Consider the following 18424-nt stretch of genomic DNA (forward strand, 5'->3'; position numbering starts at 1 on the left):
CGCCCCGGATCACCTTGCCCAACCTACTGGGTTTCTCTGAACCCTCCGATTTCTTTCCACTGCCAAAGACCCCTAAGCAAATTATTGAAATAAAATTATTGGTCCCGAAATTAACGGATCTGTGAAAAGTGAATTACAAATAAAACTCATAACCACAGTGTTTACGAATAAAGCCCATAATCACAGTGTTTACAAATAAAATAAGTAAACACAGATTTACAAATAAAGAATATTATGATATAGGATTACCCTAACTCTACCCAAGAGCAGCTAATATTATTAAAATTACCCTAACCCTATCCATAACCCAATTCTAACCCCGAGCTGTGATCACAAATAGCCTTTCTTTTTTAGTTGCCCGGAGAATAATATTTTAGCCTATTCTTCTTCAAATTTCAACAGCCAAGTATATTTTACTTGTTCCAATGTGTAGCCTACACGGGACCTCGAATTTTCGTCCCAATTGATTAGTACTGACTCGGCTTGAAAAACCTCAAAGGTGCTTCTTCATCGGGAAACCAGCCAGAGACAATTCTGTTGGTGAAAAGATAGTGGACCTTAAATTTTGTATTCCATTATTTTCTCTACTTTGCTTTCTTTCTTGACACACTCCACTTTATACTGTCGTACTGTCGCACCTGTTATTTCGACTATAGCAGACGACAGATTTTCTCTCGACACGTGCTCAAATGCGCATGCGTATCCGCATTCAGCAAATATAACCTGGAAAGAAGAATTATTTGATATGCTGTAGTCACTTTTTGTTCAGTTCTACTTTTTACTGTCAAAGAAGATACCGTGACATTTACCGGGACATTTACCACGGAGACTTTATTTGATTTAGTGTCATGCTGATAATAAAGTAAGTTTCGTTTTCTTCATTTTTTAACACCATTTATCACACTGCATAATTACACTTGAGATTGAAGTTTTCCTATATCTTAATTGATAAGGAAGCCCTTGTTTAAGGAATGTCTTGACAAACGGAAAGGATACTTAAAATCTTTATATTTATAGATTATTTTAATTGCCCTTGAAACGTAAATGTTTTCAACGAATAAGAAGTTTAAGAGAAAGTTTTTATATATAATTTTGTCACTCTGTTGATTTGAGAGATGTCATTTTCATACATGTTAACCTGCAATTTACATAGGGAATAATATTACGTGACTTCATTCAACACGTAAATAATTTTAATCGCCTGTACAGAACAAAGAAAGAATCTGTTCTTTATCTGTTGGTTAAGGAAAGGAAATACTCGGTGTAATGTTCAACAAGTAACATTTACATCTAGCATATTGGGTTCAAGTTTTAATGCAATTAGCATCATTCTTCCCTTAATTACTCTGTCTTCAAATAAAAACAAATAAACTTTTAAATTGACTTAACTTCCAATGCAAAGATGACATACAGTTACAAAAGTATTACCCCCTGCTATTAAAGTGACGGGTCGTTTAAGAATTGGTATTGGCACGATGTCTACAAGCATGCTATTAAGAGTTTGGATTTCATTAAATTTGGTGGATATTGATTGAGATACTGATGTTTGGATTTCAATACATAGTCAATCTGGGTTGTTTTTTTTTTGGTACCAAACCCAATTTTCACGAACCACAAGGAAAATGTGTCTAACGGCGAGGATTGGAAGTCCAGTCCAAAAATTGGTATCGCACAGAAAAGATCCCTTTGCAGTTGGAATTGGAAAAAGAGTAGACGGAAACGACGATGTCCGGACAGACACCACCACCCGCAGTTTAAAAATATCGTATATTATTCTCAATATGTTCCAAGCAAAGATTTATGAGGCATGGAAGCCCACGGCATTCCATTCTATTACATTGAGACGTTATCAGTAGATCAATAAATTGTTAAATTGAACAATTTACCTTTTTAAGAAAGTATAAGATGGGAAATGGACCTTATGGTTCTGAGCGCAAAACCGTATCACATTAAAAACCGTGAACGATCATTTGAAGTTATGTAGAGCATTAAACGGATAAAAGATAATACATCGGAAATTTGTTAGTTATTAGAGCTTTTAAACAACGAAAGTTGGTATCGGATAAGCTTGAAAGAGCGAACATAACCTGCTTAGTGCATGATGTCTCTCACTACTTACAGAAGAGAGGGAGAGAAATGGGATTTAACGTCCACTCGGAACAAACTAGGTCATTTTATTTCAATTTTATTTCAATAAATCGCTTGCGCGTAGGGGTCTTTAGCGGTGGGAGGAAACCGGAGGACCCGAAAAAACCCCGCGAGGTTGGAAAGGCAACCCTACTCCTTGTTACGCACAACCGGGGAATCGAGACCACGCCAGTTGACTTAAAGACAGGCCTTATGATATAGCGCGCACATGCTAACCATTCGGCCATTCACCCCCACCCCTCACTACTTACAGCTCTGTGTGTGTGTGCGTGGGTGTGTGTGTGTGTGTAAAATAGCTTTATTTAACCTCCGCTTTCACCGATGTGATATCGCAGACAATTACATATTATATATACATAGTTTCTGTCGGTCTGGTCGATTTGCCCGGTTGAATGACAGGGCGGTGCAACTCTTCCTTGGGGTTTGTTGGTGAGTATAGAGCCTGGTCCATTCTTCCTTCCATTTCTTCTTCTAGTCCGGTATGAAAGTTTATTTCATCTTTACTTCTGTTTGTTCGTGCCTTTTGTTATTGGTTCTCTGAAGGAAGAATCCATACTTACAGCTAAATGCAACGATTGGATAAAGACGTAATAGGCCGGGGGAGGCGTGTCTAACGAGACGGGTTTTCTCTGACAAAACAACCTATTCTCAAACTAATAAAAATTATTTTCATACAATAATCAAGGAACGAGAACATTTCAGTAAAATTTCAATCCTTTGTTAAACAGTCCTTTTTTATATATATATAGTATGATCCTGTACTCTATATTTAACTTGTATTCTTGCATGTTGGGACTTTAATGTGCATACCTGTAAGCATTATTGAATACCGAGAAAATGTTAAGTTTCTAGAAAATTATTGAAGTCGACATTTCCAAGGGTATCTTTCCTTCACTCAAATGTCAGTTTTATGTTCCGCTCATTTTCACTTCATGAAGAACTAAATATATTTTCCTTACAACTTTTGTTTTATGGGAGTATGTACCCATATATTATTCTTATTTTATATACTATAAAACTGACAGATTGTTTATTGATAGATGGCATAAATTATATCACCTTTTACTAGTTCTAATGCCTTGAGTTATTCTAAAGAATTTTAAGCTGTAGGCCATGCATGTGTTTGAAGTCTATAAACAGTTAAATAATCAATCTTTTAATGTATGTTGTAGAATAGTCTATTAATGACCTTAAAACAATCATTTAACCAATGATGAGGCTTTTTTCTCAGACGGATTTTGACGTCATTACCCGCCACCATTTAGAACGAAATATGATTTATTAAAGTCGGTTAATAAAGCCAAAATGTCTAGTGATCCAAAACTTGCCTGTGATATCATCATCGGTGGAAGCGGACGTTAGACACCACCACGAGCAACAACAACAAGCCTGTAGATCATCATGCGGTTATCAGAGGGAAAGACATACCATAAGCCGTCTCGGCCGGAGACGCGGAGACAGACAATCATGTAGACCTTAGGAGGTAGCTTTGGATCTTACCAGCCTGTGAGAGCGGACTGGGAGAGGGCAGAAATACATTATTTCAAGTTTTTAGATAAAATAACTTATGCTTTTATAATGTAAAGTTGTGTTGTGGTACGGTGGATTTTATGATATCATAACTGTGTGTGTAGTGTCTTGTAGATACCTCTAATATTAACAGGAATTTTAGAGCAATACAATGTTCAAGAGTTTAATTGACTATTACAGTAAAAAGAAGTCAGAGTGTGAAGCTTAGATAGTCCAGAGTGGATGTGTGACACACGCTAGTGTCACATACGTCGATCTGGGAGCTGCGACACCGGATAGTGTCCACCAGTGTCACTGTACTGTCATATTGAAGATTTTGAAGCCTGTGACCAGGATAGTCTTCCATAATCCATAGTTTTGCTGGTGTGACACACGGTATACTGTTAAATTATTTATTTGGTGCCGCTAACCAATATGCGACAGCTTCAGTAGGTAACACCATAATGTCATAGTTGTTGTTCTTGGGGCGACGCTGTTTGAAAAAGTATGTTATGGGTCTACATGAAATTTGGCATGCTTGTTCCTTGGACAATTGTTCATCGATTGACGGACTTTGACGTATCATCATAATTCCAAGATGGCGACGATTACGTCAGGTTCGGTTCCTGGTCTATGGTACCCTCGTACTTGTATAGAAACAAACATGGATGTGAATTTTAATGATACTGATTCCATTGAAAGTCATAGGTCGACTAGTCTAATTCGATAATTATATGCGTTATGCTTAATTAAACCCAATTTGAAGCTTGGTTATTCTGGAAAAAGCTCGAGTATGTACACACGTTGACCAGTTCTATATTGCCACTTAAAGCTATTATAATCCAACAGCTTGGTGTGTATTGTGCGTTGTTTAACCCGTTAAATGTGTTGAATCGTGTGTTGAAGATAGTAATTGGTCTGGTACGTACTAACGTATAAAGTGTTAATTAAAATGTTTCACGACCTTCAATGGACATCGTTTGTTTTATGTATACATCAGTTTGTAAGGTACTTCTTGACCGATTCAAGGCCAAACAAGACAGCCCGCATACAGCAGTCCCGTTCTCCCTTAAGACCTTAGTTTTAATCTATTAGATCAAGATTTTCTGTGTTGACTAACTGTATTTACCTGTGTTAGAGAGGTATTTGTCGTGTGGATCATATTTTAAAACGTATATAATATATAGATATATAATACAAATATAAAGCCACTTTTCTGATAAGATTAATTCGAGGTTTTCTTTGCTCTAATTATTTATATAAGGTAGATCATAAAAATGAGTATGTGTTGGGAGAATTGGATTCAAACTTCTACTTGATTACAGATCCTGTTTGTGAGACGTTTTACAGCTGATCTACTTGAAGTTACAATTTCATATTTTTAAGTTATATTTTTAAAATGTATTAAAATAAAACCCTAAAATAGATGGTATCTATAAAGAGTCCTACCTTGTTAAAGAATAATCCTATTAATCCTATAATTCACTATTGCCAGTTGAGAAATTGGCAAAAATATTATTTTCAACTTCAAAATTAAACGTTTGAAGATAGCTATTCCATGGTGGGGGATAGCAAAACAAGGGAGTTAAATGCGAGGTAATTGTGTTATTATTTCCGGTGTGAAGATTTCTAAGTGTGAGAAAGATAACCTATGATCGTATAATATTGAGTTGACAACGTTTTGAGCAAAAGACATAGAAATAATTATGTTTTGACTTTCTTAGAAAATATGAAATTGTAACTTTAACCATACAATGGGGTTCGAATGGCCTAGGTAAGGGGAAACACTTAAGCGACTCCTTTAAAATCTGGTAGCTAAGCTATTTACAGTCCTTACAGGGTTGATTTTTTTTTTAAAACATCGCCGGCGATTTACCTGAAAGCGTCAAAATGTTCTGTTGCTGACTATGTTAAAATGCCAACCAACTATCTAGTGGTAACCACTCTTCTCATAAGTTCACTAAGTAATGTCCTTGATTTGATTTGTCAATGTTTTATTCCACTTGTCGCAAGCTGAATCGAGATCTTCCTCTCAACGATACAGTCGTTTCTAATGTGTACATTGGCGAAAGAATACCACTTTTTTCTGGAAGTGTGTTAAATCCCACTGATGCGTTATACAGATTTGTTTCCAGATAAAAATATCATTAATGTGATAGTTGCTTATTTAATTTAATAGCTTTTTAAAATAAAAAATCTTCTTTTGTTTGCAATGTGTAAAGGATTATGAAATGTTGCTTTACTGTGATTTTATGTGGTTATGTGGTTTTATTTTAAAAATTTTACATTAATAGTATCAGATAACTTTTTTGTGTATGTTGAAAATAATAAGTCAAAGCACCCTTATTTAAATTAAATTACAATTTTGACTCGTTTATATTTTCATACTACACATTGTAATCTAACCAGCTTTCTAGCATAACCTAGAACCCACAATATTAACTTTTAAAATTTTCATCATTCACCACAAAACGAAGTCCCGTATACCAATACACACAATTTTATGACCAATAAGTCCACGTGACCTGATCACCGTCTTCAAAGAAAAAACACGAAACGTAATTGACGTATGATTTTAATTAATTCAGATCTATATCAAAGACAATATGAAAGCGTGCGTCGGTAAAAAAAATATGAATTGTGAGAATTTTAACAAGGTTCATTATACGCGTGCATGTATTATGGTTTTCCAGTTTTGTATGTGTCACGCGTATGTGGTGTGGTCTTCCTGCATTTAACATCGTCCAGAGCGATCGCACTAATTTTTCTTTCCATAATAATCCACGGAGATCATATATTTGAAGCAAAAGGTTCATTGCCAGAAACAGAACCCAATGACCCTACCATTATTCAGCACAGAGAATTGATTTAACATTGAATCAGTTGGTCATAACCTTTATGGCATTTGTATTTTATCTAACCATTTTTGATGTTCTTTTAATAAACAAGAATCATAACAGCTCATTTCACAAATTGTTAGTGAAGACCCATCCTTTGTCAGTTAAGTTTTATGGACTCGCAAAACATAGTAATGCCATGAAAAAATCTATTTTTAATCTTAATTAAATTATATAAAACATTGTCAAAACATGACATAAAATTTTTATTTACCTATCTACGTCAGAGGTACGTAATTTTAGAGCCGATTTTCTAGCAGGTTAATTTTCAAGTGTGTTTTTGTATATAGTCATATAATGTGATAAACTTGTGTAGGCAGGTCTAAAAGAAATACTCCAATATAATCAGTACAGCATTACAATTGTAACGGGTTTAACGGGACTAGTTACATAAGGGCGACTTAAGAAGGGGTGGGTGTTTGTTTGTTTCAAAAAGATGTCTATTGTCATCTTTGAAATTATATCCGACCACTTGAAAGACGGTTGACCCGAGCCACAGCTTAAAGATACCCGCTAAGGAAATCATCTGTAATAGACAATAAAATCAGATATAAGCTTAATTAGAAATTGGTCAGTGCACATCAAAACTGTGACGGACATTAATGGCGACTACTGGGCAGTTCAGTTATGACGGCAACCTCATAAACGTTAGACCCCATTGGGTGATACTATAATTATGTTAATATAGGCCAATGATCCTAACGATCAGAATTTATTAGATACCCACGGGCCCGCCATTGATAGACACTGGTAATCAAATACTTAAACACCTTAAATTTAATCGTATAGAGGACTATTGTATTATTTCTCGGAGTGGTTGAAAAATATTGTGGAGTGACATGCTTTGTCGGCAGGGTCAACACGACCATGACCTCTAAGTTAAAACATATAAAATGTTTAGTTTGTAATAAATGTGGCAGTCATTTCCGATATGGAACAGTGATTGGTTTATAAATTGCTCTGAGAATCTCTGTCAAATACGTGGGGAATGGCATTACTTGTCCACCGATCTTCAATAGAAGGTTTGATCTCACTTTAATTTCGTACATCTTATGAAGCTACATGTTGTAAAATTTGCTTCACAGTTGCTTCATTAAGAGAGATAGAGAAATGGGGTTTAACGTCCACTCGACACAAACTAGGTCTTTTCGGGACTAACACATGGTTCAGTTTTATTTCAATAATTCGCTTGCGCGCTTGGGTCTTTAGCAGTGGGAGGAAACCGGAGGACCCGGAGAATACCCACGGAGGTTGGAAGGCGACCCTACTCCTTGTCACGTACAACCGGGGAATCGAAACCCCGCCAGTTGACTCAATGACAGACCGTATGATACAGCGCAGCGCACACGTGCTAACCATTCGGCCACCCCACCCCCACCCCCCTTGCTTCAGAAACATGATGTCCACCTTATGTTTGCGCCCTTCTGTGAGCTTCGACCGAGGACTAAGTGAGAGGTTATTTTGACCGCTTTCTTTTACAATAATGACACGTTTACAGAAAGATCTAAACCAATGTGCGGTTAGAACGCAGACTTTAAAATAATGGTATGATTGTACTGTAACCATTGACAACTGTCAAGGGTTCTTTCGCTTGCACACCATCGAGTGAACCTCAGTTTTTTGTACAATTCGAACAATTAGATGCGTTTCCTTGCCAGCCCCTCATTACAAATGATATACCTTCTTATGTAATTTGTTGTCCCCCGGCTTTCTTCAAGCAGGGGACTATTAAAATGGTTCGTCCGTCTGTCCATCTGTCTGTCCGTCACACTTTTTGGGACACAATAACTCTCCTTCTAATTGAGCTAGAATGTTCAAACTTGCTGTAGGTATTTATTAGGTCAATTCCTTTATGGAGTTCGAAGATGAGCATTTTCTGCTTAGGGTAAGCAGAGATAAGCAATTTGATTGGTTGATGCTTTGGGACACCCTAACTTTAGTTCTAATTCAGTGAGAGTGATGAAACTTGATGTATAGTTTTAATACATCAATACCTTGACTAAGTTCGATAATGAGCATTTTCTGCTCAGGGTAAGCAGAGCGATAAGTAATTTGATTAGTCGAGACTTTGGAACACAATTAGGTGAATGCCTTGATCTAGTTTGATGATAAACATTGTCTGCTTACGGTAAGCAGAGATAAGCAATCTCATTGGTTGATGGTTTGGGGCACGATAACTTTGGTTATAATTAATTAAGTGAGAGCGGTGAGACTCCGAGTATAGATTCATTATATCATTACCATAACATAAGTTCGATGATGAGAACTTTCTGCTTACGCTAAGGAGCGATAAGCATAACAACTCTGCTTTTAATAAATGATGTAGATGTTCATTAGGTGAATGTTTTGACTGAGTTCAATGATTAACATTTCAAGCCATAGCTAAGTAGAGCTAAGCAATTTCATTGGTCAGTGCTTTAGGACAAGATAACTTTGATTCTATCTGATAGAGAGTGATGAAACTTAGTGTATAGTTGATAATCAGTTTGATTACTTGATACTTTTGAAAGAAATAAATGTGCGATAAATTAATATGTGTCATATATCTATTTTGGGATTTCGGCGGGGGACATCAGCCTCACTGCGTTGGCTTGTTTTTCACACACATAGAATGCCATGTTGTACCACTGCAATAGAGTTCTTTGATAATAATAATAGTAACATTCCGGTTTTCAGTTTTATGCCATAAAATGTGCTATGACGGAAAATATTGCCTGGATAGGGTTCTTTTCCGTGCAGGTCAACGTGTACATTGGGCCTAGATTTTTCGTCCCATCCGAACGACTAGACACTGTCCTCCACCACTGACAAGGGGAAACCTCACTGGAAAATCTATACGACAAACTGTGCTATTCCTATTAGGTATGGAAACTTATTGCCCGGACAGGGTTCTTTTACGTGCACGCCAACGTGTATGCTGGACCTATGATTTCCGTCCTATCCAAAAGACTAGACACTGTCCTCCACCACTAACAAGGGAAAACCACACTGGAAAATCCATACGAAAAAGCCTATGCTATTCTTATTAGGTATGGACACTTATGATTTGGAAGCTTCGTCTACAGAAGGGCTACGTGATTGGATAACTTTACGACCAAAGGGCACCAGTGGGGACATGTGCGATAGGATGTACTCTATCAGTACCATCCGCCATATTGGTTCTGTTTAGACTGGTCGCCGTATAACTGCATTTAAAAGCGATTATGTTTTATTTTTTCGTCATTGACTTTAAACTTTGAAAATCTTTTCCACCCACATTCAATGTACTCATTCACCAAAAAGAAGTTTACACTAGTTTCGTGCTAATCGGAAAACCAAACAAATCAATGATTGGAAAGCCAGATGTTATAGAAAAAACGGGTCGGTCTCCTCACCTCACCTAGGTGTTAGTGTAATTCATTACTCGAACTCTCTCTACCTGTTCACAAACTACTGGCCAGTTTTTATTTAAAGCGAATTCTAACTATCTTCACCAGGGTCTATGTAGCCCTTGGTAAGGAATGAAATACGTCATAGCGGGATAATGGGCAACTTACCGTAGCGTATAGTGACATGGGTATCCTTTCATCATTATAAGATAATTTTGGTAGATTCAGATGTTCTGGTACTGTCCAACCCATTATCGCAGTAATAAATATTCCCTCCCAGACAGTGTAATCTAACAGGTGAACCCAAGACATTGTACTTTGGCAGGTGAACCCAAAAGTGTACTTTAACAGGTAAACCCGAGGGAGTGTATTGTAAAGGTGAACCCGAGACAGGGTACTTTAACAGGTGAACCCGAGATTACTTTGACAGGTGAACCCATAACAGTGCACTTTAACAGGTGAACCTTTTAACAGACAGTGTACTTTGACAGATGAACTCGAGACCGAGACAGTGTATTGTAAAATATGAACCTGGGACAGTGTACGTTAACAGGTGAACCGTTTAGCAGACTGTACTTAAACAGATGAACCTTTTAACAGTGCACTTTAACAGCCGAACCCTTTAACACACAGCGTACTTTAACATATGAAGCTGAGACAGTGTATTTTAACTGATGGACCATTCAACAGGCAGTGTACTTTATAAACTAGAGTATCCAATATTTTAACATTGGATCAGTACACTTTGAAAGTAAACAATATCCAGTCTAAACAAGGTTGGTATAATATACTTATGAACAATTTGATCATTGAAGACTTTAGGACACCAGCACGTTTTCGGAAAGAGGGGTTATTCCGTATTCTAGAACTCTGCAGGGGACAAGAACAGTTAGTTAGATTGTGATTGTCCCTTGTTAGCGTTCTGGAAGTTATCCCATGCTTACAGAGGTTGCTCCTATGGTTCAAGAACTATGTTCCAGAACTCTTGCGTCCAATCAACATTAGTAAGCGTTGGTGAATTCGAAAGTTATTTTCCACATAATTATATTTCCGTTCCAGTGCTTGTACATCGTGCTTCTGACATTTCCCATTCCTGAAATGAAAGCAGTGTCATCGATTGTTATATACGTTGGAATTTGCAGTGGGGAACAATTAGTTTACATACCTGGAGAACTGATAAAGCGTTAATGAAGGGCGTTTGTTTCTATTGTCATGTTAATGTATATGGTTTTGATGGTGATTAGCCTAGTCACTTGCCCAGTTAGCTGTTTACATCATGTAATACAAGTGTAACGCTGTCTCGATTCATGTACAACTTATAAGTACGTAGGAAATGTTGTACCACCTGGTTCATGTCGCCAATAATACTCAGGTATTCTCAAGATAAGACAACAAGTCGTTTTACCTAGTTTGCTGTAAGCTCGTTATAACAGATAAAGGGTCAATTTAAACATCTCTTTCCTTTCCTTTATACAAAATTGTAACAAGAATTCGTCCACCTCGTCTGACATGACACAACTACTAATGAAGCTGAAAGAATGGCGAAATTTAAACTACCAGTATATGGAAAATGTCGGATAACTCCTAGTTATGATAAGGCAAGGCAAAAGTACAACACAAATTTGTTAGCTATGTTAGCCAGGTGTCCAATATGATTTGAAATATTTTGTTAAGATGTAATGTGATATGAATTCTATGTCGTCTTTAGTTTCCAGTTGTCAGTGGTCGATCTAATGAGTTGGCTCCTTAATCACGGGTTTAAGATGTGCATTGTCTATTTCCGATATTATTTGAATAAAAATCGTTTGCTTCACGTTAGCTCTATGGGGGTTTCAGTGGAGTGTACTGGGGTTTAAACGTGGGTTTTTGTAAGACATGAGGTCTGTCATTGAGTCAAGTGGCATGGATTCGATTCCCAGCATGTACGTAACATAGGGTCGTCTTTCCAACTTCGTGGGTTTTCACCGGGTCTCCCTCTCTTTCTCGCTTCTTGAACCCATGTCTGTATTCGAACCCGGGACACAACCACCGCAGGCAATATTGACTTATATTTCCCTAATGCGTCATGTCCTACAATATTAATGATTCTGATGTAAAGATATGACATTGTTGAAAATGCCACTATTTATCAAGATATGTTCATCCTCAATTCACGCCGGTAACAAGGAAAATAATCTACTCGAAATGTCATTTACCTGAACATATTTCCCATTTGGATACAAGTTATTTCATGCTTAGAATGTCCGCTTTTGTCAAGAGCGTTATAAAATCAGCCAGCATGTTACCGTACATGTTTTAGATCATGCGAAACAAACACTTCAATAGTGACAGGTTGATAGTGCAGTAGGGGGGGTTCAGTTCGGTGAGTCATCGGTTAAGATTCTGTTTGATTTTGCACCCCCACCGTCACTCACCCCCTTAGTATTTCGATCTAAACATCGTTATAAAATGTTTTGGGACCCTTGATGCTTTGCTACTCGGTCTGTCCGTGGATTTAATAAATTTATGGATGTTTTCTATGTGTCAAAGTTTGTTTCTGTATGGGTTTGCACCAGTGAGTACTTTTAGTTTAAATTGTAATTTTATTTTACAAACATGTCATGAAATCTGATACATTTTCTATTGTTTGACTTACATTTTAACATTATTGACATTAAACTTAACAATCTCTACATGTCGTGCAATACTCAAGGTATACGGCGTAGCAAATCTTTGTTCACTGGAAGTAAGCCCAAGGATTTGATAAATGTATTTCCTTAATTCATATAAATTATCTGTTATTATTATCTTGTAGTTATTTGTTTATTTGCCATTTTAGAGGAAGCGAAATTGATTGTGGTCCGAAACCATTATGTGCAGAGAGTCGTACCCGGCTCCTAGCGGATATGCAACACATACGACTTCACGGGTGATTCGTCAATTCTTTAATATACCGGAAGATAGATATGCTTATAGTATCATACATAATGACAAAAGCCAGCTAGTGACATATTGACAAATGTACAGTTTCGTTATATTTAAGGAAAATCTAATAATTAATAATAGGACTAAAGTGCATACTGAAATTTTATTTAAAGTGGCATGTTGCTAAAGTGAAAGTTACATACAAATTATGAATAATCATTTTCATGAACAAAAACGATATATGAATTTACTTCTTTAACCCGTGTGCAAACACGTCGCACGAAAACCTTATTGGTAACCCGGGGGTAATCTAAAACCCTAACCATAGAGGGTTTATTTATGCATAATTTTAATCAAATACGACAAAACTAGAGCTTAATAATATTAATGTTTAAAGTCAATCAAATTAAGAAAAATATTATAGGTAATAACATTAAGCTATGAATTATAAAGTGTTTTTAAAACCACCATGTAGAATCATCTTTTGGTGGGGTTGGTAGATTTCCTAGATTTGTTTACAGATTTAGCATACTGGAATGATCAAATCAAAACCTTGCTAGTCATTTCTTCTGATGTGCACTTTGAATTAACCAGAGTAGACAGTGTTCACACCGATAGGTGTTCCTGTTACAGTGAACAGATACCACTAAATGGCGTGTTTATATGGCTAAAGATCTTGTTTAAAATCGTAAACCCTGTTTATTATCCATGTATACTACCGTACTCATTGACATAACATGATATTCATTGATTGATTTCTTGCTTCAAGTGTTCACAACATACTAATTAATTTAATCAATTATGGTTTATCCCATAAATAACAAACATCGTCAATCCTGTCAACTGTTTTACTATAATATATCCTTGGATAAAATTTTTACTGTGGTGCGATATTTCCTTTTCTTCGCGGAGGTAAACAACCTACGGGAATAGCAGGTCTAAAGCACTAAGTAAGCTCCAAGACCATAATAAACTTGATTGCCCGAGGCTTTACGTGCATTTGCAACCCTTCTAGAGTAACTTAGAAGTGTCTTTTTAATACTCTAACAGTAAACATTCAGACGAGGGCCACCAGGCGACGAGAAACTTGCACAGGTTCGGGGGATTAAGACCAATCACATAACAAAAACGGACAAAATATGTTAATGCATTTGGGGATTTCGTCCCACCAAGGAGGAATGTGGAGTTCTTTTTATAGCAGAGTTACAATTTTACTTGTAATTAATGTTTCTCATCCTCTCTTAAGTATAGACAACGTAACAAGATTTCTTGGCTACATTAAAAGATTGATCAGACGTTATTAACTTCCCAGTTTTGGTTTCTATAAATAGCATAATTTCACAATCAAATAACCAGTTAGTTACCAATGAAGGTAATTCCCAACACAAGGAAACACCCATGAATGAAATAATGCCTGAGTTTCGATAATTAAGAGCACAATTTTGCACGTTAGTCATCCGGAACCCGTATGCGATTGCATACCATGCGCTTCCCTAAATGTAATTTTAGTAACGTGGTTATCTTTTAAATACGTGCACACAAATTTTATGCCATTTGACGACTATTCTTTATAAGTAATGTGGCTATCTTTTAAATACGTGCACACAAGTTTTCTGCCATTTTATTATATGCTGTGTTAAAGACATTATTACATTTGGCGACTATTCTTTGTAAGTATGTTTAACCTTCACTGTTTTCTTTTGACATCCCTATGATGGAAGTCTCTGGTCGTCATTGGGGGGACTTTGAAACCCATGAAAACTACAATATTACTAAATGAATATTAATCCGTTCAATTCTGATCAGTATTTCCATACTGATATGATGAATTGAAAATTTGTCAACATTCGGCATCCACTGCAGACGATATGTCAAACATGGTCAAAATCAGTCAGCCTCATCTATAATCCTCGCTAAAATCTTTTGATGGACCTCTTTTTAATTCGACTGAATTAAAGCCGGGGGATTATCTACTGTTGATATTTTGTGATGTTTTGATTTTGTTACATAATCACAGTACTTACTCCGTTAGGTATTATCCGTAATTAAAATGTTAATGACGATCAGCGACTTTAAGAGAGAGCTTATCCATTCCATTCATTCCATTCACTAATCAAAATAACCCATCAGGCTATCACATCAGACGAATGATCATAATCCATTCATCGAATTATTGCTTCGTTTAGCTATAAGTTGCTACGGGTGTCGCGCAAGGGCCAAGTTGCTACGGGTGTCGCGCAAGAGCCAGGATAACTAATCCCACACACGCTTACGTATATACATGCCTGACCATTCATTGAATGAGCAGTAACGTAATGTACATCGTTTCTCGAGCTATATTAAATAACACTTAGCTACACTGTTATAATGTAAGGGGAAGAAACTAAAACGGATTCGTTTCATTTAGAGTGATAAAATTCGCTTAGGGCTAGTTCGTCGAGTTTGTGGTTTTTAAGTTCACCACGTACTATAATGTTTGGTGTTTTAGACCGTTAAAGGCGCAGGTCCTTGTTTAATACCAGTGTATATTCTATAAGGCTATTTACCGTCAACAACTTACCAAAGATGTTATTGCATTAACATTAATACAATAGAAACCACGGAAATACCCTTTAATATATACGTCGCTCTGACACAAATGTTAAAAGCGTGTTATGTATAATTCAGATCGAACCAAACAAAATCATTTCTTTTTTTATCCATACAAAACACATATTTGACGGTATTTATGACCGGGATTCGTGTCGTCAACCTCTTTTTACAGGATGTATGTAGGCTACTGAACGTTGATTGGCTCAGTGGGTCCTGATTCTTGAATGACTGAACTGCTACTTGTGGAATTCCTACATTTCTAAAGAATAAAAATTGATCAATTTAGATTGCACTGTGTTAAAGTATGAATGAATTAGGTCAAATGACAGAAAGGGTGATTGTGCACGACTTCAAGTACACAACAGTGTATGTTTATTTCTAGTTATAGAGGAATTCAACATTTTTAAGCTTAGACTCCGACATTATAAATATTGATATACATGTATAGCCGGATTGGATACAGTGAGGCGATCCCCACTGTACTCCCACATCATCAAAATCAGTAGCCCAACATTTCTTGTAGAAATGCTAGTAGTGGTATGGTAGCTATAGGATATGATATAGAAAAATTAGAATTTCGAGAAGTCCTCGCTTCCGAAACTATGAACAATCCCACTAAGTTTTCATGATTCGAATGTGATTTTAAGATACATTTCTAATCTCAAATATAACCGGAAAGTCCACTCTTTCATCAGATTGCAGTGTTAATATCCATATTCAACAACCTGAGGAGGGGGTTCATTTAAGTTTGTTTATTAAAACACAACATCGGTTACTTCCGTATAGAATATGTCGAAATGCCTGTAACTTTTCACAAGCCTACAAAATGCCTTCGGGTACTAAAATTTCGAAGTATTTTTATATGTTTCTCTAGATTGGAAATCGATCCAAAATGGCTACGAGGGGTTTGTAATGAGCTCATGATCGTCCATTATTCGTACTTGGAATCTTGGAATAATAGGAATTCCTCCGTGTTAAAATCAACACCGAGGTCACCTGTCAAGCAAAAGCAAATAAATTAAAAGGTTATTGTACATGTTTGAAACAATTGTAAAGTTTTATCAACAGTGTAGCTTGATCCAAATTAAAATGAACTAAAATTGTCAACAATTACACACAAAAAATTGACATTTATCTTTAACCCACTAATGTAAGAGTACAGCATGCATCGTTTTGTTTTGCTAAGGGCGGGTAACTCTTTTAATGCCACCGCTTCAGACTGACTTAAAGGAGAATACTAACGCAAAAAGTTGTTTTAATATGAAAAATAACGTTAATATTAGAATATTTTTAGCCCTGCTAAATTTTAAAAGTCATTCTTAATATTTTTACAAAGGAAAAATATACCAAAAAAAACCAAAAAACAAAAACGAATTGACATTTATGCATATCTGCAGCCTCGTTTTGATTTTTTCCGTGAGTGACGTCACAGACGACTGACGTTGTGAATTTCCCTATAGAAGGCAATTGCAACCGAGCACTGCATCCCGTCATTTTGAATTTTGACTAACTGGAACCATAAACATGGTCAGTTGCGTTGCTTGGGGATGTACTAATAGCACAAACAATAAATCAGGAAGCATGTGTCTTTTTTTAAATAGCGATGTCAACTAGGCGAGAAGGGCTAGTCCCCATCAAAACACGCTTCTCATTCTCTTTGTTCGGAGCATTTCGAGTTATCTCCTTACGAACGTGATTTTAATAATATTATTATGTCGATCAAGATATAGCAGTTATGTTATTTTTCTGTGAAAAAACTGTGCATATTTCTGTGGTGAAACCGACGGGCTTTCAAAATCTAGCAATAGAAATGACTGATGTAACCGTAGCAACGAAATGTAAACAACACAGCTAGGTAGCCTAATTACTAATGTAAATTCATATCCCCTTTTTCGAAGCGTCTTCCGCGTCAGTAGTAGGTATAGGCCTATGTCGATGATTTTGAGGTCGATCATAGATAGTCCTAGATGTAGGAAGTCCGTCATATTTAACTAGGTAAATGAGTGTGATAGAAAAAATTTTCAGCGATGGGTAGCTAATGCTAAACGACGTGACCCTCGTTTTTCAATTGTTCCACAAAGAAAGTAGGCTAGGGCTAGGGTAATATGATATATTTTGCCGATGAAGCGTGAACATCAATAAATAAAGCGAAAAGTTATCGAGAATCGAAGGACTGTGGTAACACAAGGTACTCTGACCTAATCTGAACACAGTCTGCAGCGATTGTGCTTCGTCGCTAAAAATGGTAGAATGTTCCGAACCAATTCCGTCACCGTTGTTGCTCGCATTTCTAATTGGCTCGTACTAATAGGGAAAAAACATTCAGGTCGAAATCAATGTCTGACATAAGCTGTCACTTTCTGCCGATGCCATATTGAAATATACATCAACTGATACACGAGTGTCGCCTCCTACGTCATGTCACGTGATTTAGTTTCAGCTCATTAATTGTCGAGTGTTTCCGTAATTGCGGAAATCTGAAAGTGTTTTTTAACGTTATTTATTACTAAAACTTTTTTTAAAAAAAAGAAAAAGATAATTCTAAAATGCGTTACACAATGAACTAAATAAATGGTAAAATTAAACTTTTACTATAGCATTCCCCTTTAACTATTTGATGGGCGATTTTACCTGTAACAGGACATAATTGTACTTGTGTAGAAAACCACAAGACATATACATAAACATAGAAAAAACGGACAAGGTAAGCTGCGAGAGAACTATATGACTATAAATCAAGAGACGGTTCCGGGAAGTCTTTCTATAGAGGAGGTTGGTTAAACATACATTATGCAAGAGCTAAATATGTCTATTGCAGGTCTTTCTTTAGGCCTGAAATGTTATCTAAATTATTAATTAGACATAAATTAACTTATCCAGACCATAATCAGCTCTAGATGGCATCGCTAGCCTGCGATCTTAAGTGGATTGTGAGCCGATTTACTGCATAACTTTCCTTCTCGATTAAACGATTAAATGGATAATCGAGACTATGCTGTTTATCGT

At 36.5% G+C, this 18424-nt stretch overlaps 1 protein-coding gene across 2 annotated transcripts in view; it reads left to right on the forward strand.

The window, feature by feature from the left end:
• Positions 1-722: 722 nt before the first annotated feature.
• The window catches only part of LOC126810207 (class A basic helix-loop-helix protein 15), a 100734-nt gene continuing 83032 nt past the window's right edge, over positions 723-18424 (forward strand). Inside the window, exon 1 of one of the 2 annotated variants that reach the window (XM_050535162.2) lies at positions 723-862. The gene's annotated coding sequence lies outside the window, so the exon portion shown is untranslated. Of the gene's footprint in view, positions 863-10347; positions 10699-18424 lie in introns of those variants that run through there. The other variant, XM_050535169.2, reaches the window with a different exon arrangement.

This window comes from Patella vulgata, chromosome 2, assembly GCF_932274485.2.
Source record: "Patella vulgata chromosome 2, xgPatVulg1.2, whole genome shotgun sequence".
NCBI classification, from domain to species: domain Eukaryota; kingdom Metazoa; phylum Mollusca; class Gastropoda; family Patellidae; genus Patella; species Patella vulgata.